Raw genomic sequence first — 24,565 nt, 5'->3', positions numbered from 1 at the left:
TACACTGAAGCTCACAGCAACACCGGATCTTCAACCCACTGAGCAAGGCCAGAGATGGACATTGCATCCTCATGGATGCCAGTCAGTTTCGTTTCTGCTGAGCCACAACAGGAACTCCAAGTCAGGTCATTTCTAATAAAAAAATTTCCAGGAGTTTCCTTGAGGTACAGTAGGTTAAGGATGTGGTATTATCAGTACAACTGCTCAGGTCAATGCTGTGGCATGGGTTTGATACCTATCCTGGGAACTTCCACATGCCACAGGCATAGCCAAAAAACTCCTCAAACCCCCAACTCTCCATAAAATTGAAGGAATCCTTAACTGAGTTATTAGCTGATGGATTATTATTATTATTATTATTATTATTATTATTGCTTTTTAGGGCCACACCTGTGGCATATGGAAGTTCCCAGGCTAGAGGTCCAATCAGGGCTACAGCTGCTGGCCTACACCACAGCCATAACGACGCAGGATCTGAGCCACGTCTGCAACCTATACTACAGCTCACAGCAACGCCAGATCCTTAATCCACTGAACAAGGCCAGAGATTGAACCTGCAAGCTCATGGTTCTTAGATGTATTCGTTTCTGCCATGCCACAATGGGAACTCCTAGCTGATGGATTATTAAAGCAAATTTTTTTTTTCTTTTTCCGCTGCACCTGAAGCCTATGAATTTCCTGGGCCAGGGATTGAATCTGAGCCATAACTGTCACCTATGCCACAGCTGTAGCAACTCCAGATCTTTTAACCCACTGGGCTGGGCTGGGGATTGAACCCTTACTGCCACAGAGACACTGCTATATATCTATAACCCACTGTGCCACAGCGGGAACTCCTAAAGCAATTTTTTGATGATAAATTATAAAATTATGAGTAAGTTTAAGTAATTAAGATGGCTTTTGTAAAAAGTTTCTTCCGTTCCTATCCTTTTATTTATTTGTTTGTTTGTTTATTTATTTTGGCCACACCTGTGGCACATGGAAGTCCCCAGGCCAGGAATCAAATACTCATTCACCTCAGCAGTCACCCAAGCCACTGCAGAGACAATACAGGATCCTTAACCTGCTGCATCTCAGTGGGAACTCTTCCCATCTTTTTATTTTTGTGATGTTTTCTTGGCAGGAACATTTATAAAAATGAGTGGTGATCATTTTGCAATGTATGGAAATATCAAATCACTATATTGTGCACCAGGAACTAACATAATGTTGTAGGTCAAATATACTTCATAAACAAACAAGCTCACAGAAAAAGAGACCAGATTTGTGGTTACAAGAGGCAGTGTGGGGAGTGAAGGGGAACTGGATGAAGACAAACAAGAGGTACAAACTTCCAGTTATAAGTAAGTACTAGGAATATAATATTTAACATGATTAATATAATTAATACCGCTATATATTATATATGAAAGTTGTTAAAAGAGCAAATCCTAAGAGTTCTCATTACAAAGAAAAATACATTTTTTTCTTTTTCTTTTATTTTGTATCCTTATGAGATGATGGATGATCACTAAACTTCTAGTAGTCATTACACGATGTATGTAAGTCAAATCATTATGCTGAACACCTTAAACTTATACAGGGCTTTATGTCAATTATATCTCAATAAAACTGGAAAAAATTCATAAAAATGCAAAGTAGGAATGAAACTGAGGTTCTAACTTGGGGCACATGAACTAACTGAAAAGTAAACTGTCTCGGAGTACCCGTTGTGGCTCAGCAGATTAAGAATCCTACTAGTACCCATGAGGATTCAGGTTTGATCCCTGGCCTTGCTCAGTGGGTTAAGGATCCAGTTTTGCCACAAGCATAGGTCGCAGACAGGGCTTGTATTGCATTTCTGTGGCTGTGGTGTAGGCCAGCAAGCTGCAGCTCTAATTTGACTCACCCCAGGAACATCTATATGCCCTAAAAAGAAAAGAAAAGAAGTAAACAGTCTCTTTCATCTCTTTAAGAACTGCATATTTGGAAGTTCCCATTGTGGCTTAGCAGTAACGAACTCAACTAGTATCCATAAGGACTCCAGTTCAATTCCTGGCCTTCCTCAGTGGGTTAAGGATCGGGTGTTGCCCTGAGCTGTGGTAATAGGTAGCAGAGGTGGCTTGGATCCTTTGTTGCTGTGGCTCTGGCACAGACTGGCAGCTGCAGCTCTGATTTGACTCCTAGCCTGAGAACTTCAATATGCTGCAGGTTTGCCCCTAAAAAATTAAAAAAAAAAAAAGGATGGATGGGAGGAGTTTGATTTCTAAAGTCCTCAGGTTAGATGATGATAGTTGCTTATTTTCAAAAAAAAAAGAATGAGGCTCTAGAAGTTGGCAAACTTCATCAAAAGGCCAGACAATAACCCTTTTAGGCTTTGCAGGCCACAAAAGGCTTCTGTCTCATATTCTGCCTTTTAAAAATTTTTTAGTAATCCTTTAAAAATGTAAATTAAAAAAAGTAAATCTATTGTTAGCTTAGCTCCCAAGACAACTAAAAATAGGCCCACAAGTTAGATCCTTGTTCTAGGGGATAGCAGAGCCATTTGATGGATGGCTCTTGGATCCTGTAATCACTATGTGGAGGAGAGGACCTTGGTTATTTGTACACCTTACCCAGCACTATCTTGAGAGAAGCAAAGAAACTTTGACTGTGCTGAGCCAAGACATGCTTGGGTCTATTTGTTACTATAGCTCAACCCAACAAAAATACAGGAAATTTACAAATTTAATTTACAAACATTTTTATGAGCAGAATGAATTATAAGAACTTGGAGCATCCTAATGTAGTATATTAAGATAAAAGTATGTAGGACAAGTGGGATAAAAATATGAGCTTAAGCAGACCCACAGATATAGAAAACAAACTAGTGGTTACCAGTGGGGAGAGGACGGTGGGGAGAGACAGTATAGGAATGGGGATTAAGGAGTTCCCATCATGGCTCAGTGGTTAATGAATCTGACCAGGAACTATGAGGTTATGGGTTCGATCCCTGGCCTTGCTCAGTGGGTTAAGGATCCGGCGTTGCCGTGAGCTGTGGTGTAGGTTGCAGACTCGGCTCGGATCCCGAGTTGCTGTGGCTCTGGCGCAGGCTGGTGGCTACAGCTCCGATTAGACCCCTAGCCTGGGAACCACCATATGCCACAGGAGCAGCCCAAGAAATGGCAAAAAGAAAAAAAAAAGAAAAAAAAATTGTGATTCATGATGTTATACACCTGTGACTTAAATATCAACAATACTTCAATTAAAAAATGAAAAAATATTACCTTAAGAAAGAGGAATGATGTGAAATTTCTGCTGTTACAGAACTTGTTCATATATTTTTTAAATGGATGATGATGGGCATCACATTACTTTGATTTTTGATTTAAATGGATCTTTTAAAGAGAATATTGTGGCTCAGCAGGTTAATGATCTAGCATTGTCACTGCTGTGGCTCAGGTCACTGCTGTTGCAAGGGTTCCATCCCTGGCCCAGGACCTTCTGCATGCCTCAGGTGCAGCCGAAAAATAGACTATTGTGATAATTTATTGTGAAATATATATATATTTTTGCCTTTTTAGGGCCACACCCATTGCATATGGAGGTTCCCAGGCTAGGGGTCCAATTGGAGGTATAGCTGCTGGCCTGCAATACAGCCATAGCGACAAAAGATCTGATCCACGCCTGCAACCCACACCGCAGCTCACACCAATGCCAGATCCTTGACCCACTGAGTGAGGCCAGGGGTCGAAACTGTGTCCTCATGGATGCTAGTCAGATTTGTTAACTGCTGAGCCACAATGGGAACGCTGTGAAATATTTGTATTAATAATATGTTGGAGGAGTTCCCATCGTGGCTTAGCAGTTAATGAATCTGGCTAGCATTCATGAGGACACAGGTTCGATCCCTGGCCTCGGTCAGGGGGTTAAAGATCCAGAGTTGCTGTGAGCTGTACAGACATGGCTCAGATCCTGCATTGCTGTGGCGTAGACCAGCAGCTGCAGCTCTGATTCGACCCCTAGCCTGGGAACCTCCATATGCCATGGGTGCAGCCCTAAAAAGACAACAGGACCAAATAATAATAATAATAGTAATAATCACAACCTTTCCAATTATCCAAACATATGAAATAGTTTAAACATCAACTAAAAATTTTGAGAAAGTTTACATGGTTTAAAAAAATTATTTTAGGGAACATGCCAAAAGAAAAGTCTCTTCAAAGAAGCTTTAAAAATGCAGAAACAAACCTCTTTTGAAAGCTTTGTAGATTTACCGGGCTGGAAGAACAGGCAGGGACTTTTCTGGTTCAGCTCTGCCCTTTTTCAAAATCCTGTGTCCAGTTCACCTTGGAGTGTTCCTGCATAGGAATGTCTTTCCACATCAGGAGTGTTGCTTTGCTAGGTGAGGACTCATTTCTTCGACCTCAGGTTTCCCACTGAATCCTGAGGAGGAATGCCTCTTTCTTTCCTTTCAAAAGTTTTCCTTTCTTGGTGGTTCTGAGGATTCATGAGTTAAACATTTGTTAAGCACTTTGCAATATTTGGCTGAAAGTACAAAGTCTTATTTATTATTGTTGGGTGGGTGGAAGGTATACAAGTGCAAAGTATCATTTTCTTTCCTGGGCACACTGCATTATCATGCTTAATCCCCAGGAAACTCGTGACCCCATTCTCTTGCTCATGTACATAACCCACCCCCAAACTGAGCTAACAAAGGACTCCTGGGAGAGATCTGCAGTTTCTTCTGTTCTTCAGAGAATTTCTATCTGCCTACCAGGTGTGATAACTTTCTGTCTGGCTGGACTGCCAGTCATTGCTTAGTCCTCTTATAGCAGCAGTGAGTAGGAGGGAAGATGAACCTGGGGATGAAGCAGGAGGATTGAGTTCTTGTTTTGATCTGTTCTGGTCCACTCATGTAACCCTTGGCAAGTCCCTTCACCTCTCTGAGGTTTATTTTCCTCATCTGAAAAATGAGCCAGAAGCTCCGGTCCTGGCTCAGTGAGTTACCAGGATCTATGGGAGGGTTCAATCCCTGGCCTTGCTCAGTGGGTTAAGGATTCAGCGTTACTGTGAGTTGTGGCATAGGCAGGCAACTACAGCTCCCATTCAGCCCCTAGCCTGGGAACTTACATATGCTTTGGGTGCGGCCCTAGAAAGACAAAAAAAAAAAAAAAAAAAAAAAGATGCAGCTCTAAAAAGCAAAACAAATTGGGTTGTGATGATCATTGTACAACTATAAATATAATAAAATTCACTGAGTTAAAAAATAAATAAAAACTGGAGTTCCCATTGTGCCACATTGGGAGCGAATCTGACTAGGATCCATGAGGACACAGGTTCTATCCCTGGCCTCGCTCAGCGGATTAAGGATCTGGCATTGCTATGGGCTGTGGTGTAGGTCACAGACTCTGCTCTGATCTGGTTGCTGTGGCTGTGGCGTAGGCCAATGGCTATAGCTCTGATTCGACCCCTAGCCCGGGAACCTTGATGTGCCATGGGTACAGCCCTAAGAGTCAAAAATAAATAAATAAATGTAAAAAGCAAAGCAACAACGAAAATGATCGCTTTGGAATAAGTAATTTCTATGATTCCTTCAGACTTAAAATCTCCTCTTTGCATGTCAAAATGCTGAAAATCTGCCCTGAAAATTTCAGAATATTCATGTGTTTCATTTGGCATTATGTGATACGCACCATGAAAAATACCAATGAATGAAATGCCTAAGAGATACTGTTTTCCAAATAACTTTAGGGTAGAGTTCTTTGTTTGATTCCAGTTTGCATAATAAATGTTTTATGCTGTTAGATCTATCTCTCTGCTGATGGTGGTGTTTGAGGTGATAACTGGTGGTGTAGTAGGTATTGTAGTGATGGGGGGGGAGATGGTGGAGGTGGTGGTGTAAACTTTGCAGTGACCTTGAATGAAAACACATATATTAATGCTTTCATCACAGGTCTGTTCATCTTTATGATTCCCGTAGATCTTTATTGCATTGCCTAGCACTAAGCAGGTGCTTGACAACTGCTTGATGAAGAGGGGCTGGCAGACAGCTAAGGATTCACCTTGCCCTAATATCTAAGGCAAAAACTAATGCTCTTGTAAAGGTCTCATATTTAATATCATTTGATATAACAGGCTTTCTAAGAAAGCTGTGAAAATACCGTCTTTGAAGTAATTTTAATTGAAATTGCTCATGATTTACTATTTAGGAAAGGATGAAAGGTTGTGTAGATTATAGCAGGACCTCCTCTCAAAAGTAGTGGAAAAAAAGCCACTGAAATAAATCTACTCAAAAGGAGTTCTCTGGTGGCCCAGTTGGTTAAGAATCCTGTGTTGTCACTGCTGTGGCTCCAGTCATAACATGGTTTATTCTCTGGCCTGGAAACTCAGGCACAAACAAAAAAAAAAAAAAAGGGAGGGGAGATCAAAATTTCATAGGAAGAGGCCTGACTTGTTCTATTTCTGAAAAGTAAAACTAAGATTTAAAAAATAATTTTATTTTATACATAACAAAATTTAGCTTGGAGTTCCCGTCCTGGCGCAGTGGTTAACGAATCCGACTAGGAACCGTGAGGTTGCGGGTTCGGTCCCTGCCCTTGCTCAGTGGGTTAACGATCCGGCATTGCTGTGAGCTGTGGTGTAGGTTGCAGACGCAGCTCGGATCCCGCGTTGCTGTGGCTCTGGCGTAGGCCGGTGGCTACAGCTCCGATTCAACCCCTGGCCTGGGAACCCCCATATGCTGCGGGAGCGGCTCAAGAAATAGCAACAACAACAACAACAAAAAAAGACAAAAGACAAAAAAAAAAAAAAAAAAAAAAAAAAATTTAGCTTACTGTAGAAACTGTGGGCTGGTCCTTGAAATGTACAAAGACTGAATCAAGTATTGCCTTTTTTTTTTGGAAGCCACATAATTTTTTCAACGAAGGTTAAGAACACACAGAACACTTTTTTTTTTTTTCACATTTTACTCTTTAATGGACACTAAATCCTGATTATTGTATAAACAAAAGTCTTTTTTTTTTTTTTTTTTTTTTTTGTCTTTTTAGGGCCACACCTGTGGCATGTGGCAATTCCCAGGCTAGGGTTTGAATTGGAGCTGCAGTGCCAGCCTACACCACAGCCACAGCAACGTGAGATCCAAGTGGGGTCTGCAATCTACCCCAAAGCCCATGGCAACAGAGGAACCTTAACCCATTGAGCGAGGCCAGGGATTGAACCCACATTCTCATGGATGCTAGTCGGGTTCGTTACTGCTGAGTCGGGTTCGTTACTGCTGAACCATGATGGGAACTCCAGAAAACACTCTTAACATGTAGAAACTTAAGGAGTTTCAATGATGTCTTTTCCCCTACTGCCTTTTTCTTTTTCTTTCTTTCTTTCTTTTTTTTTTTTTTTTCTTTTTGGCTAAGTCCACAGCATGTGGAAGTTCCTGAGCCTGGAATTAAACCTGTGCTACAGCAGTGATCCCAGCTACCGCAGTAACAACACTGGATCCTTAACCCACTGCACCATAAAGGAGCTCCAATTTTCAGATTTTTAAATAATTCTGTTGACACATGATCATCCTTGATTTTTTTCTTCTTCAGTTGTTAGCTGGTTGACCAGTTACCCAGGATTCCAAATACTCTCTAAAAATAGTTGGATTAATGAAATCATTTCTCTTTTGCAAGATTTAACACTTTCATTTTGCACCGTGTGGGTGGATATGTACAACTTCCAATAATCAGAGGCAGTATCAGGGTTAAGAGCAGAGAGATGCTTGAGTACATGTTAAGGAATATTTTCATTATATGGTGACTTTTGCTTTCCTGTATCACAATATTTCAGTGAAGACCCTGATCATTAATGTTTGGATAACAAAACACCTTGTGGAGTTCCTGGTGGCACAGCGGGTTAAAGATCTGGCATTGTCACTGCTGTGGCTCTGGCTGCTGCTGTGGTGAATTTCAATTCCTGGCCTGAGAACTTCCGCATGCCACAAATGAGGCCAAAAAGAAAAAAAAAAACAAAACAACACCTTGTATCCACTCAACCCATATCTATTAGGCATTATTGAAAGTAACTTACTGTGTCAGATAATATTCTTCAAAGATGGATGTAACTATAGTTCTCATCCCACAGATTCATTTGACCACGTGACCTTGCTCCTTTCTGATCAAGGGATGGCATCGGTATCCCTCCCACTGAACCTGGGTGAACTTTTCTGCACAGAACAGAATGTGGTGGAAGTGACTCTGATTTCAGAGGTTAGATCATAAAGGGTGATACAGCTCTTGCCTCACTCTCACTCTCAGACATCGCCAGGCTCTCACTCTTGGAACTGAGCTACCACAATGTGAAGGAACCCAGGCCACATGGAGAGGCCACTTGTAGGTGTTCCAGCTGACAGTCTCAGCTACAGTCTCAGCTACAGTCTCAGACAACAGCCAGAATCAATACTAGACATGTGAAGCTGCCTTTGAGATGACTCCAGCCCTAGGCACCATCTGTCACCAGTTATGGAGATCCCATGAGAGATGACCACCTCACTGATCTCACTCAACCCCCAGGACCATTGGAAAGGATAATAAAACATTTTTATCATTTAAACCATGGAGCTAGGGTGGCATGTTTGGCAACAGTAGATATCTGAAACACTTTAATGTAATTGGCCTCCTAAATGCTTCTAATGTAGGAGTTTTGGTCATGGCTCAGCGGTAATGCACCCAACTAGTATCCATAAGGACTTGGGTTCCATCCCTGGCCTAGCTCATGGGTTAAGGATCCAGGGTTGCCATGAACTGTGGTGTAGGTCACAGATGTGGCTCAGATCTGGCATTGCTGTGGCTGTGGTGTAGGCCGGTGGCTACAGCTCCGATTAGACCCCTCGCCTGGGAACTTCCATATGCTTCGGGTGAGGCCCTAGAAAGGAAAAAAAAAAAAAAAAAGTGCTTTAAAACAGTAACCCTGGAACTATATGGATTTCAGAGTTCCTGTGCCTAGGTCAGCTGCCCAACCCTAAATACCCTCCAACGGGTGGTGAGAAGGCCAAGAAGCGGATAGTTTCCTTGAACGTTCAGACATTCCAGTGAGGCTCTCAAAATGATGTCAAGGTGACAGGAGCCTGATTAATGCTATTAAGGTCCCTCTCCATCCAGAGACATTCCTAAGAGGAGAGGGCACAATAGGTAGGACTAAGAGGCTCGGGCTATAAAGGTAGCCAAACCCTCCCTCATTTTCATCAGTTTCTCTAAGCTCTGGCTGCCAAGGGAAGCTTCCCTCCCATTTCCCAAGCCTGGCCTCTTGATCCAGGCCAAGACCTTGACTCTGTTCTTGGACTCATTTTACTCCAGTTCAGGGGCCTAGTAAATAGGAAGGACCAATACTGAAGAAGAGATCTATAGCAGGAATAAAAGAGCCACCACTGAAATATCAAACAGGGAGTTCCCGTCATGGTGCAGTGGTTAACAAATCTGACTAGGAACCATGAGGTTGGGCATTTGATCCCTGACTTTGCTCAGTGGGTTAAGGATCTGGCATTGCCATGAGCTGTGGTGTAGGTTGGCAGATGTGGCTTGAATCCCGCATTGTTGTGGCTGAGGTGTAGGCTGGCAGCTACAGCTCCAATTCAGACCCTAAAAAAAAAAAAAAACAAAAAAAAAAAAAGTAGGGCCATATGCAAATAACTTTTTGTTTGTTTGTTTGTTTTGTTTTTTTTAGGCACATGGAGTTCCTGGACCAGGGATCAGATCTGAGTCACACTTGCAAACTATGCTGCAGCTCTGGCAATCCTGGATCCTTAACCCATAGTGCTGGGCCGGGGATCAAACCTGCATCCCAGCACTCCAGAGACACTGCCAATCGTGTTGCGCCACAGCAGACACTCCTTATTTTAAAAACAATGTTAAATAGAACTTCCTTGGGTATACAGGGCCTCATTAAAATGAGCTTGTGTTACAGAAGAACTAAAGGACCATGGTGGGCCCCAAAGAGAGGAAACAAGTAAGTTTATAGCTTTTTCTAAGCTCAAGGAGAGGGGATGGAGACATTTAAAGGTTTTTGTTGTTGTTGTTTTCATTCTAGGTATTAGTCATCAGTGCAGTTTCACGTAACAGAAATGGACTCAAATCAGTTCACACAATAATAGGAATGTATTGCTCCTGTAACTGTATAGTTGTGGATTTCAGGAATGGTTATTATGAGTTCAAACAGTATTTTTAGAGATTTATCTTTTGTCATGTCCTTAATGTTCACCTGGCTCTAATTGTCTTTATTCTACACTGGCTTCTTGCATGTGGCTAACATGATTTATGCCACAATGACTAAAGTTGTAACCTCCTTACTTACTGCTTCTGTGTAAGGAGGCTAAATTTCTAGACATCACAAGTAAAAACAGACCTAAGCAGGGGAGCTCCCATTGTGGCGCAGTGGAAATGAACCCAACTAGTATCCATTAAGGATGCAGGTTTGATCCCTGGCCTCACTCAGTGGGTCAGCAATCTGGCATTGCCCTGAGCTGTGGTGTAGGTTGAAGACCTGGCTTGGATCTGGCATTGCTGTGGCTGTGGCATAGGCCAGCAGCTGTAGCTCCGATTTGACCCCTAACCTGGGAACTTCCATATGCTGTGGGTGTGGCCCTAAAAAGGAAAGAAAGGCCTACCTAAATTAGATGTGCTAACCTAAGCTAAATGTCAAATACTTCCTCTTCCCTCTTCCTTATGTTACTATCAATTTTTTCACAGTATATATTTGAGGGTTTGAGGGTGGAAAGGATAAAACTGTACCTGAATACACTTTGAGTTTTTTTGTTGAAACATGATATACATACAAAAAATGCACGTATCACAGGAGTGTTCTGTTTGATTAACTTTCACAGGCTGAAAATACCCATGGAACAGAGCCAGAAGCACCTCACTTCCCTTCATCCCTACTGATTGCTCTTCTCCTGCCAAGGGTGATCACTACCATGATTTCAAACAGCACTGATTTGATTTGCCTATTTTTATAATTTATCTCATGTAATCATACAGTATACACTCTTGAGCATTTGTCTTCTTTTGATAATATCATATATGTAAAATTTATCTGTGTTTTGTTTGTAGTTGTAGTTTGTTCATTATATGTTTTACATTCTATGGCTGTACAGTGCCTCCTCATTTATTTATTCAATCTACCCTTTTTTTTTTTGCCTTTTAGGGCCACACCTGCGGTATATGGAAATTCCCAGGCTAGAGGTCAAATCGGAGCTGTAGCTGCTAGCCTATGCCGCAGCCACAGCAACGCCAGATCAGAGCCTCGTCTGCGAACTACACTACAACTGAGTGGGGCCAGGGACCAAACCCGAGTCCTCGTGAAGCCTAGTTGGGTTCGTTATCACCGAGCCACAATGGGAACTCCCTATTCAATCTACTCTTTAAAGGTTCCTGGGTGTTTTCCATTTGGAGGTTTACTGCCATGAACAATTAAAATTCTAGTACATGTCTCTGAGGGAACATATGTAAACATTTTTGTTTGGTTTGTACCTAGAAGTGAAAGTTCATGGATTTAAATATTTTAGACTACTAAGTAAGACTGCCTTTAAAAAATTTTTTTTTGGTCATCATGTGGTGTATGGAGTTCCCAGGCCAGGGATCAGATCTGAGCTGAACTTTCATCCTGGATCTTTGCCCCACTGTGCTGGGTTAGGGATCAAACCTGTGTCCCAGAGCGGTAGAGATGCCGCAGATCCTCTTGTGCCACAGCTGGAACTCCAAGATTGCCTTTTAAGTAAATCACCTTTGACATTTAATGACTGTATTTAAAATATTTCATAGCCTTCTTCACATTCTAGGTGCTGTTCATAACCTGAAAGGTATGACTTAATATCTACAATCAGAATAAGACAAGAATGAAGGAGGAAAAGGCTAAAACTCGTTGCCCCAACGAAAAGTCACCATCCCTTGCTCAGCTCCTGGGTCTGAGCCAATTATCAGTCCAGAATCCATTGATAGAAGAGGTGTCCTTAGGAACAGGGACTCTAAACACCATGGCAAGTAATGCTGCTGAAGGCCATGCTCTCCTCAGCCAGCAACGATTGCTCACAGCAGGGTGCTCAAGCTGGGCCACTCCTACCCATGTGGGACATCTGTCAGTTAATCACTGCCTTGGAACTCCCTATTGGCCTGGCCAGGACTTTCTTAGAGTTGCACTGCCTTTTGAGACTCTTCACAGCCTAACCTCCTTCCTTCTTTCCTCCCTTTCTCAGGGGTCATATTTGCCTTTGCAACCTGAATAGTTTCTCCTTGCTTTTCTGCCTTCTCCCTTCTATTCTTTACAGGTGTTTCCTCCAATACATCTTTTGCTCATCTAATTCCATCTTTGTGTCTGCTTCCTGGTGGATCTGAACTGTCTCACAAATCATCCTTGTAGTTCCCTTCCATGTAACCATCTGTTTTTCTCAATTTTTTCCTCCTCGATGGAGAGTTTGAACATTGAAAGTTAAATAGACACCTGCTCTATAAATACAGGAATCTCTATGGGCCAATTTACTGTAATTTAACTCTGCAGAGGCGTTATAGGATGTGTCAGTGTCTTCCAGAAATTGTACTGGGGAGACAGAGGTCTATTTTGTCTATTTGCAGAAGGGCAAGTTCACCTTCAAATTTTTCCTGAATTACTTTAACGGTTCTCTCCTTTTTTCTCCTCCCTTTGGACTCTAGTGGTAGAAACAGTTTGTCACCTTTAAACCATAGAACTGCGAATACAAATGAAATGATGTTTCCAGAAGAATAGAAATTCCTGATTTAGGTTAGGCCCTTTTGAGTTCAGATGGTTTTGTGATATGTGAAAGGAAGAACGCTCTTGCTCTGAGACCAGCTACACACTGTTGCCCCAAGCTGCTGATGAATGGAACTGGCACAGGAAAAAAACTTGGCTGAGATTTTCCTTGGTGAGGTTTTGTGGCCACCAAGGAGGTTCCCTTGCAAGTAAATAAGTCTGGGTAGGAAAACACCTTTTTATGGGGTTCTTTCTGCCTATCCTACAAAAACAAATCCCCTGGCAGTGATGAAAGAGAAAAGACTGACTAAAGGTAAACACTTGGATTCTGCACAAAGGCTTTTGGTAATTTTAGGTAAAATGGGCTGGGTCCCTCCCGTACCAACAGCTTGCTTTGCAGGCTGTAAGGTCTGGTCTCCAAACTCATTTGGCCAAGCTGCCCAGAAAGTCAAAGGGGAGATTCATTAGCAAGGCTGAACTTTACCACCGGATTATGTCCGTCTGTTCGGCTGAACAGACTGAGATTTATTTCTCGAGGTGTTCAAACACTAACAACAAAATGTTTTGAAACCCATGTGATGTTTTTTGGTGAGTAAAGTGTCTAAAGGAGCTTATGTGGAAGAATCAATGTAACTGTTGCTCCAGAGTCGTCACAGAATGCATCAAAAGAGTCCCTCTCTGCTAGTGGCTAATTTTATTCCAAGAATGGAATCCATCACTTTTAACTTGGGACCTTAGCTTGTGATGTGAAGTAATGAGGCATCAGTTCCTGGATACCTCAATACACTGATCCCCAAGGCAGAGAGAGGAGATACATCTCTCACCCAAGATGTATCAAATCAACATGAGACAAAGAACATTGTCATTCCTCATCGAAAGGTACACGTTGGGAGTTCCTGTTGTGCCTCAGCAGGTTAAGAACCTGACCCATGAGGATTTGGGTTTGATCCCAGGCCTTGCTCAGTGGGTTAAGGCTCTGATGTTGCCACAAGCTGCAGCGTAGGTCACAGATGCAGCGCCAATCCTGAACCACTGTGGTTGTGGTGTAGGCCGGCAGCTGCAGCTCTGATGTGAACCCTAGCCTGGGAACTTCCATATGCTGCAGGTGTGGCCCTAAAAAGAAAAAAAAAAGAAAAAAAAAAGGTGCAGGTTGCCATACTTAATTGAACAAGGCAGTCTTTTAATAATTGCAAGAGAAGTAGACAACTAAAAATCTAGGAGCTTTTTCCTTGAAAGCTATTAACCGATTTTCCTTTTTTTTTTTTTTTTTTGCTTCTTTAGGGCTACACCCATGGTATAGGGAAGTTGCAGGCTAGAGGTTGAACTGGAGCTGTAGCTGCCGGCTACATTGCTCATGGCAACACCGGATTCTTAACCTGCTGAGTGAGGTCAGGGATGGAACCCACATCCTTGTGGATATTAGTTGGATTTGTTTCTGCTGTGCCACAATGGGAACTCCTAGACAATTTTACTTTTATAGATACAATGTCTACTAGCCAGACTGAGTTATATTATCATCTCTAACCTTGAACTCCTGATTGTACAATCAATCCCCTGAAATCCTTGCCTCCAAAATTAGAGATGATGATTCAGTAGAACTACAATGTGCAGCCACTAGGTTGGTACCCATGTAGTCCTAAAATTGTTTGGCTGTAAAGGCATCATGTGATACTTTCAATTATTTTGTTGGTGATTTGTTTCTAACAGGTAAAGAGCTAAGGAATTCTGTGGTGGCTCAGTGGGTTAAGGATCCCGCAAAAAAAAAACAAAACTAAGACTTGTGTTCATGCTAAGAAATGCCAAGCATATGAACACAGGCAGCTATTCCATCTTTGGGTTCTCTGCTTGGGCCTTCATTCTGAGAGCTTCCCGCCTTCCCTTTATTTATTTATTTTTTAATTTAATTTTTAATTTAAAAATTAAAAAAAAATTTTTTTTGCCCGTGCCCACTACAAGGAGAAATCACAGGGATTGAACCACAGCCCCAGCAGTAAACAGAGCCCCAGCAGTGACAACACCAGGGAATTCAGTGCCTTCCCTTTAGAATCATTATACTTCTTTTTTTTTTTTTTTTTTTGGTCTTTTCTAGGACCACACCCATGGCATATGGAGGTTCCCAGGCTAGGGGTCAAATTGGAGCTGTAGCCGCCGGTCTACACCACAGCCATAGCAATGTGGGATCATTTAATTTGAGACCTGCACCACGGCTTGTGGCAATGCTGGATCCTTAACCCACTGAGTGAGGCCAGGGATCGAACCTGCAAACTCATGGTTCCTAGTCAGATTCGTTAACCACTGAGCTACAACGGGAACTCCTCATTATACTTATTCTTGACCTTGCTCTCCCTCCTGCCCCACTATCAGAAGTGATTGGTCCAAAGATGGGCCCGATTCAAGTTAAGCCAATCAGACAGCTTTCCCTGGGAATTTAGACTTGAGGCAAAAATCCATTTCTCTTTAAAGAGGAATTGTGTATAATATGTGAACTTGTGAGGTATAGACAATATGTGCCATCTGGATTGAAGAGCAGAAAAAGCTGGGTGTAGAAAGATGAGTGAAGGAGATATGCAGAGAAGTGGAGGTGAGGCGTGAGAGACAGAGATGTAGACTTTCTCAAGTTCTATACAGTATCCTTGGAATTGTTCCCTTTCGCTTAAGTGAACATAACTTTTTACCTGAAGCCAAGAGGAGTCTTAACTTTTCTTCCCACCCCTGGCAAATGTATGATATAGGAAATGTGAGTTTGCCAAACAGGAAATCCTGGACTTACAGGAAACATTTTGATCTTGCAGGAACCTCTTCTCCTTGCAGGAAGACATCTGCCTGCTTTGTGCACTCTGCCCACTCCAGCTCTCCAAAGGTCTAGAAAGACTGAATCTGAGGATGAGGGCAGACTGAGGTTTGGGGGATACCAAGGATTTGGGTCTGTTAGTGCCCCTGGTTTGGCTAAGCTAGAGTGCCTAGCCATCATTTGTGATATATTTTTTCTATAATAAAATACATTCTGTGTTCCAAATGACCAATTTACAAAATGACTTTAGGACCAAAACCCTTAAAACAACAACAACAACAAAAAAGGGACTGCCTTTTCCCTATTAATTAGCAGTGATAGGGAGTTCCCGTTGTGGCTTAGCGGGTTAAGAACCCAAATAGTATCCATAAGGTTGTAGGTTCGATCCCTCAGTGGGTTAAGGATCCGGCATTGCCACAAGCTGTGGTGTAGGTTGCAGATGAAGCTCTGATTCGTCCCCTAGCCTGGGAACTTCCATGTGCTTTGGGTGTGGCCCAAAAAACAAAAAGAAAGAAAGAAAAAAAAAAATTAGCAGTGATGATTCACAACACAGAAAGGGTTCTTTAATACACCACAAACACTCCATTAATCAGGATTTGATTGCATTTTAAGTTACCTCCAACACATTTGACTTTTCATTTATTTAATGAGAGGGAGGAGACAACTAAACTTCAATTTTCTGTGCATTGAATGGCTATTAGATGACAAAGCATTTGTGCAATATTATTGTAAGTCAGTGGAGGAAAAATAACTTAATAACTCCCTTCTTTTTTTTTCTTTTCTTTTCTTTTTCCTTAGGAACAGACAGAATTCTGTATGCTCTCCAGGGAGGAAGCAATTAAGACTCTGATTCAGTTAAGAAGTTGTAAGAGAAATATAATTCGAAAGCCTGGAGGCACTAGAGGGTTTGAGTTCTGGTTCTGTTGTTACAACTCAATGATCTTTGGCAAGACACAAATTTTTCTGAACCTTTGTTTTCTTATTTGTGATATAGGTGTTCCAGTAAAGCTTGACTGCCAATTCTTATAGAGTTACTGTGAGATTCATGTGTGACTGTACATGTGAAATTATAGTCTGTAAAATATTATGTAAATATTATTTAGTCTTATTGTGATAATTGAAATACTCATAACTTTTAATTATTATGACTAGGTGGAAATGTCTACAATCATATGATCAAATCAAGATTTATTGTATGACAGACACTATAGGAGAATAAATTCATCCTCTTATCCCAAGATTATCTGCAAATATATTATATATATTTAAAGGAAACTGATAGTTTTTAAGCACGTGTGAATTGAACTCATGCCCCTAGGGTTGGCTGTCCTGTGGAGCAGCATCTGCCTCTGGGCTGTCTCTCTACCCTGTCTTGGTTTGGCTGGTCCTCTCCTCTTCTCCTCGACTCCAAACCACAAATTGACCTTTCTTGACCAGGCTCAAAAAGTGACCTCACTTGAGTCTGGACAGTTCTGAGACAGAGATAATAGCAGAGCTTGTATATGTTTGGCTCCTGTCAACATGACAAATAAGACAGGGGAAGAGAGGTGGCTTGAACAGCTGGTGTAACTAGATCTAGAACTTATTTGGACAGAGGGAGGAGGTCAATGACATTGTCAACCAATGAATGTCCTATCAGGTGGCAAACTTCCAAGCTCAGCTTGAAAGACCATGTCTGACTTCTGCTCTTGCATACAGTGAGCACTCCAACTTTTCTCTTTTTAAATTTTTTCCCAAATATATATATATTTTGTCCAAACACACACATACACACATATATACTTTTTGAATGTATGAATAATACTGAGCACCTTGAAATTTCCCCCTAAACACTGTTAATTTGCTCTATCATCACACCCAAAATAATTATTAATAATATGGTTTGGGTTTCTGAGAGTGATGATTCAATTTCCTCTATCATGTGACACATTTATAGATTTACACAGATCTAAATACATATCAAGAGATTTATCTTTTTATTTTTTATTTTATCTTATTTTTTTGTCTTTTTGCCTTTTCTAGGGCTGCTCCCGTGGCATATGGAGGTTCCCAGGCTAGGGGTCCAATCGGAGCTGTAGTCACTGGCCTACACCAGAGCCACAGCAAAGCAGGATCTGAGTCATGTCTGCCAGCTACAACACAGCTCATGGCAACGCCGGATCCTTAACCTGCTGAGCAAGGCCAGGGATCGAACCCGCAACCTCATGGTTCCTAGTTGGATTCATTAACCACTACACCACGATGGGAACTCCTATCTTTTTATTTTTATATAGGTATTTATTTTTTGGTATTACTTTAGGATCTTATTTTTTATTCACTTTTCCCCTCATGTTTCTGAACAAAGTCATAATTATGTATTCAGTGATATTTGTTTCTGAATTTTTTTCATCAAAATTATTTTAAAAAATATCTTTTTCACACTGCTACACTATTTTCAAAAATACTTTTGCAGATAGCTAGCAAAAACTTCATTGAATATATTAAGCCATCACATATACTTAGCTAATCTCATGTTAAATGTGTAAGAAACTTATAATTTTCTCTTACTGTAGATTATGACAAAATTGGCAACTTTGCAATGCAGCATGCTGGTTAACTTCCAGACCAGACTTTAGGTTGTTAAGCATTTTCAAAAGTGTATTTTTCTTTTCTTAATTTGTTTCATTTAAAATTATTTTCTCCAGTTGGGAAAAAAAAAGTTAAAATATTAAAGGATAAACAACTTGTGCACAGCATCCCAGTAAAGACTAAATCTCAGAAATTCTTTTTTCCGGAGTTCCCATCGTGGCGCAGTGGTTAACGAATCCGACTAGGAACCATGAGGTTGCGGGTTCGGTCCCTGCCCTTGCTCAGTGGGTTAACGATCTGGCGTTGCCGTGAGCTGTGGTGTAGGTTGCAGAGGCGACTCAGATCCCACGTTGCTGTGGCTCTGGCGTAGGCCGGTGGCTACAGCTCCAATTCGACCCCTAGCCTGGGAACCTCCATATGCCGCGGGAGCGGCCCAAGAAATAGCAACAACAGCAGCAACAACAACAAAAGACAAAAAAAAAAAAAAAAAGAAATTCTTTTTTCCTCTGGTCCAGCGGCATTGCTGAAGCAATAGATACCATTAGGCAGAACACAGTCCCGTCCATCATCACTGTCATCATCCCCATTATCAAAATTATCTTCCTTATGATCATACCAGTGATGCCTGAGGAACACCAAAGGGAAGCCTGACAATAAGACCTGCACCTGGAGAGAGTAAATGCAAAGATGGGTGACAGCACCAATCCTTATGTGTAAACTTGTTATATTCTGGGAACTGTGGTAGACACTTCCGATGCAATAAGTTATGACTACACAAGAGCCAGGTTGGATTTGCCAAGGATCTGGTAAACTCTTATCCTCCTGTTGAAATAAAGGTTAATCTTCTTCAACTGTTCTCTGGACTCTATTATTCAAACCCTTATCTATTCAAAGTCCTTGTCTGTTTTGCTCCTCTTCAGTTGCTAATGGTGACTGCTCTGGGAATTTTTTCCATACTGGTTCAGCAAGTCCAGGCAGGTTCTGCCCCAAGGGCGTCTGGGCCAGAGTCCTTTAACAACTCACCCACCCCACCAAGTTTCTGACCACTCACCTTAGCTGGAATCATTCACTCAGGCCAAGTCAGCAGTTCAGAGCTGAGAAAAGCAGCTTGTGGCTTTCCTGAGGCAAAATGGCAGATGATATAATTTGGACAACAGCCACTGGGCTAAGCAACCACATGTATCAGACACTCCTGTGTGGAGAACACCTTGTAAGGCAAGGGGAAAAGAAAAAAGAAAATAAAGGCTTCTTAGACTTGTCCTCAAAGGTCTTGCAACCCTGTTAAGGAACTGAGCCCAAAGGCAGCGCCCAAATTAGAGTGAATGGTGGGAGGGTACCTCACAAACTGTTAAGAGTACACCAATGGGTGCTGGAAGAGTAATGGGCAAGATCATATAAAGATCATCATTCCTGCAACAAGGACTTCAGAGAAGCAATTCCATAAAGAAATGCTAGAGGTGTTGAGTCCTGCAGCTATTTACAATTCAATCGGCAAGGCAAGAGATACTGAGATACAAGTTAAAATATAATATAAGACAGTGTTACGTGTGATTATGTGTTAAGGGAGTGGAAAAGACAAGAGCAACCTGAATTTAGGAGAAAGGAGGGAGAGATTAAGGAAGGTTTGACAGTGGAGCATGGAGGGTAGTTTTGAGCAGGGTTCAAACAAAGAGATCAGTGTAGTGAAGTACTAAGCCATTATGCATGGGTCAGAGCCTGGCTGGAGTGGATGAGGAAAGTGTTTGTGTAAAAATTAAGGTCAGAAAGCTTTGAAGATGGTAGTTTGTTGGGAGTCCTTGGGTGCTAGATTGATAGCTCTGACTTTTATTCTTGTGGGTATTGTTCCAAGCTGGTGAGCCAGGGAATGACATCATGAAAATGGGCGGCCAGAAAGGAGAGGCTGGAGGCAGAGAAACCAATTAGGAGGCCACTACCACAAGCCTTCAGAGATAAGGTTCTGCCGTAGGAGTGGGAAAGGAAGGGAAGCTTTGAGTGACAGAAGAATTGATAGGACTTGCCACTGGTTGGATGTGGACAGAGGAGGAGAGATGAATGACTCAGGGGAGCTTTCAGTAGGAGGAATGTTGAGGGGAGGATTTGGAGGCTGGAGATCAGCTCCCAGTGGAAAGTTTTGCAAGTGGAAAGATTAACATATTGGCAGGAGTGTACTCTCAATTGATTATCTAATAAAACCTGTGGAGTTTTCCTATGAGATAGGTAGTAGGTATCATACTGATTTAAAATGACAAAACCAGGGAGCAACTCCTGGCTCACAGGATGGGAGAGTGGAAAAAAGCACTAGGATTACAAACCCTAGGATCTCAGGGTTTTTTTTTTTTGTATTTTTCCCCACAAATTCATTTTATGTCATGGACAAAATAAAGGCATACCCCAGAGATTATTGGTTTGGTTCCAGACCACCGCAATAAAGTGAGTTGCTTGAATTTTTTTGGTTTCTTTGTGCATATAAAAGTCATTTACATTGTACTGTAGTCTGCTAATGTGCAAGAACACTATGTGTAAAAAAATGAATATACCTTAGTTAAAAATACTTTATTGCTAAAACATGCTAACCATCATCTGAGGCTTCAGTGAGTCATAATCTTTTTGCAATAGTAACATCAAAGATCCCTAATCACAGATCATCATAACAAATACAATAGTAATGAAAAAGTTTAAAATACTGTGAGAATGACCAAAATATGACAAAGACATGATCTGAGCAAATGCTGTTTGAAAAATGGAGCTGATAGTCTTGCATGATCCAGGGTTGCCACAAACTTTCAATTTGTAAAAATATGAAGTACCTGTGAAGTGTGATAAAACTAGATGTTGTGCTTTAAAACTCACTGGGCCAGTCTCCTTATCTATAAAATATCTATTATCTATTCTATGGGTCTCAGCCCAGATTGCAGCCATCATTTATTAAACACTTTCACATGTAACAGAATTTGTGTTAAGAACTATATTTGTATTCTCTTATTTAGTCTTTAGAATGCCCATTATGCATTTTTTAAAAATTCCTAAAGTTAGTGGCTTAAAATAATATTCATTTTGTTTGCTTGCAGTTGTACAATCTAGGTTGGGTTGGACTCTGTGGTTCCATTGGTCTTGATGCTTGTCACTGACATGTTTACAGTCAGCTGGTGGTGGGCTGGGGGCTGGGCTCAGCTCTGGTGCTGGATGGCTGGATTTCCCCAATTCTCCAGGCATCTAAAGAGCTCTTCCTCACCCGGTTTCTCCAGCACAGTAGTTGCATTTCTTATCTAGTGGCTCAGATCTCAAAAGACAAAAGAAACTTCCACACTTTCTTATGGGTTAAAAGAGGGAATTAGCACAGCTGCACAGCTGTGTTTTCCAGGTGAAGGCAAGTCACTGCTCCAGTCCAGATTTAAGTGGGAGGAACTCCATAAGGGTGTGACCTACAGAAGGCTGGTCCATTTAAGGGCAGCCATGTCACGTACTATCACAATATTATCTCCAATTTGTAAATGAATAATCTGTGATTTCGGGAGGTTAAATCACTTGCCTGGTGTAGAGTAGAACTAGGCATTTCAAAGCTTGTGTTCTAAATCAAGGAGAACAGATAAAACTTGTATGCAGTTTTCTCTCAATATCAGCAGATGGTTGGTTCCAGAACACCTCATCCCCCATACCAAAATCCGAGGATGTTCAAGTCCTTTATATAAAATGCCGTAGTATGTAAATATAACCTACAGACATCCTCCTATATACTCTTTTCTTCCCCCCTGGCCTCATCTGCGGCATGTGGAAGTTCCTGGGCCAGGGGTCAAATCTGAGCCACAGCATGACCTGAGCCACAACAGTACAATGCTGGATCCTTAACCCACTGCACCACTGGGGAACTCCATATATATATATATATATATATATTTTTTTTTTTTTTTTTTAAGGGGCCGCACCCATGGCATATGGAGTTTCCCAGGCTAGGGGTCAAATCAGAGCTGTAGCTGCCAGCTTACACCACAGCCACAGCAACGGTGGATCAGAGCTGCACCTTCGACCCACACCACAGCTCACGGCAATGCCAGATCCTTAACTCACTAAGCAAAGCCAGGGATCTAACGGGTGTCCTTATGTATACTAGTTGGGTTTAACCACTGAGCCACGATGGGAACTCCTCCCCATATATTTTAAATCACCTCTACATTTTTTACCTAAAAAAATTAAATGTCATGTAAATGTTATAAAATTCAAGGTTTTCTTTTTGTAACTTTCTAAAAAATTAAAAAAAAAATCTACAGCAGATGTAGAAGCCACAAAAACAAAGAGTCAACTGTAATTTGTTTTAATTTAGAATCCTTTGAGGTGGGTACTGTTATTGTCCCAAGAATAGAGAGTTTAAGTATCTTACCTTAGGTGTTTGCTCCAGTGATACTTCAGATTCATCATATACTTACCTGCTATGACATACTGCCTCTATGGGAAATACCTGATACATACAAGGCACCTGTAAATGTTATTTAGTCTGAAAGTATTGTTTGAAGCACTGAAGCAAATCTCTCCAGCCATTCACTATCATATCTTACAGACAGTTTGGGAACTAGGAGTTTTCCCTTTGAGCTATTTCATGATCAGGGCAATTTCCATTTCAGGCATCTACTTTGTCCTCCACTATCTATTTCTTGAAGTTTGGCAAGGAATGATGGCATCCTTGCCCACCCAACTCCAACTCTGATTCTCTCTGACTGGTTAACCTCATGGCTCCCTCAGCATTTTCCTCTTTTGTAGCAACCAGGTACTCTTTACAAAGCAGGACCGTCCTTCTTGGATTAGGACTTTCCTGGAGTAGGGTTGGCTTCAAGCTTCCATCCATTAATCTCCAACTGGCTTCTAAATTAGTAACCATTTGGTTCTAGTCACCTCCTCTAGATCTGAAGCGAATTTCCCCATTGTTGCAATTGTGGTGGCTTCAAAAAGGCTGTTTCCCAAGGAGTGACCTGTAGTAGCTTCCCCTTCGCTCTGCTGGTCCTAAGGGCTCAGGACTTGCTGATGGGAAAGTTCCAGAGTCTTCTGAAGAGGCCATACTCTGTCTACTTTTGACAGTGATCCATGGGGCTGTCTTTCTCTCAGGCAGCATTGCTTTTTTTGTAGTCTGTGGGGAACTAGAATCAGAACACCCTCAAATACAGATAATGGGGGGCTCCCTTAGCTGGGCTCTGCTCTATTCTGGGCAGCGACAGGGAGTAGCCATTCAGGAATGCCCTCCCAATACTCCTACCTTTCCCAAAGCAAAACTATGGGGTTGTCTTGTCTTCCGCATAAACTTCTCTTTCAAAGCAACTCCAGATTTTAATATTGACTTTGTTTCATCTTTATAAAAATGTTGAAGCACAATACTTGCACTTGATACAATTCCACTTTAACAAACAGGTATGTAGGCAGCTATGTCTTCAAAAGTGCTTTACGTATATTGCCTCATTTGACTTACTTCATAAGCTTCTGTTTGAATCAAATGCGGTGGACTAGGGGCTCTCTGAAGCCTGACTTACCTCGAAGCCACTCTCTCCGGCCCCCAAATGGAGTGGGGACAAGGGAAAGAAGGAATTGAGTTGCTCCAGAGGGTCAGGCAGCCTCTTACTTCCCTCAGCTGTCTTACCATGCTAGATCTAGAAGCAGGGGGTCTCCACCACTTGCCCAGATCCAGTCGGTGGGAGGGTGGGTGTTTTTTCCGGGTCACTGGCGCACCCCTTCTATTCCCAGCCACCTGCTCTGGTTCCATCCCGGCTCCAGGCTCTTCGGAGGGCGTCAGGGACATTCCAATCCTCCCACTAACCCGCGCGGATGTCTCTGGAGAGAGGGGGGCGCAATTGCTCTCCTTTTCCAGCGCCCAGCTCTGGCTAGGTTTCTTCTCAATTCCTAGTAACTCGAGTCACCCCGGAGAGGAAAAAAAGGATTGATAAAAGGTTTGAAGATTGTTTGTTTACAATGAACCAGTTGACGAAGCCCCATCCCTAACGACAGAAGCACTTTCTGTGAGCCGTCTACGCACGAGCAGACAATTGAAAGCCAAACTGCCGAGGTGCCTCCTCGCCAGACCAAATATGGTCACGAGCTCTCAGCAGCCTCCCTTGGAAATGCTGGCCTCGTTGGTGTCTACTCGAGTCGGGGCGCACCCAGGCCCGCCCTAGGGGTCAGTCCCGGGATCCTGTGCTCAAAACTTCGGCACGGCACCCTGCATGAAGAGAGGGAGCGGCGCCTAGGACAGGCCCTTCCTCGATCTGGGCCCCTCACCCTCGTGCCCTCCGCCGCCCCCAGCCTTGGTTTCGGTCCGCAAGTCCTTGATTAAACAGGCTCGGGCCACTTTCCCTTTGATCCCGCCCCAAGTCCGTGGTAAACTCAAAGGAATGCAGATCCAGGGCTCCGCGGGAGAGGTCCGCGCGACCAGGAGGAGTGGGTGGGGGGTACCCGGCTCCTCTTACCCTGCAAAGTACCCAGCAAGCCCAGGGTTTTCTGCAGCCGGGGTGGAAAGAAGAGGAGGAAGGGGAG

At 42.3% G+C, this 24,565-nt stretch overlaps 1 long non-coding RNA gene across 2 annotated transcripts; it reads right to left on the bottom strand.

Annotated features, from left to right (window-relative positions):
* Positions 1-1,067: 1,067 nt before the first annotated feature.
* LOC102162026 (uncharacterized) lies at positions 1,068-24,521 on the bottom strand. Of its 2 annotated transcripts, XR_014824192.1 has the most exons (6): positions 22,431-24,053; positions 19,107-19,262; positions 11,635-11,699; positions 8,029-8,164; positions 4,210-4,458; positions 1,459-1,908 (listed from the first exon to the last, which is right to left on the bottom strand). It is a non-coding gene; the product is annotated as an uncharacterized LOC102162026 (long non-coding RNA). The 2 variants fall into 2 exon arrangements; XR_014824191.1 differs by lacking the exon at positions 11,635-11,699 and having other exon boundaries at positions 1,068-1,908; positions 8,029-9,575; positions 23,569-24,521.
* Positions 24,522-24,565: the final 44 nt, after the last annotated feature.

The sequence above is a fragment of the Sus scrofa genome, chromosome 13 (genome assembly GCF_054392235.1).
Source record: "Sus scrofa isolate SSC_HxYL_T2T_F1_AM1 chromosome 13, Sscrofa_HxYL_maternal_Yorkshire_Landrace_v2.0, whole genome shotgun sequence".
Lineage (NCBI taxonomy): Eukaryota > Metazoa > Chordata > Mammalia > Artiodactyla > Suidae > Sus > Sus scrofa.
This window is presented reverse-complemented; position numbering and strand designations above follow the sequence as displayed.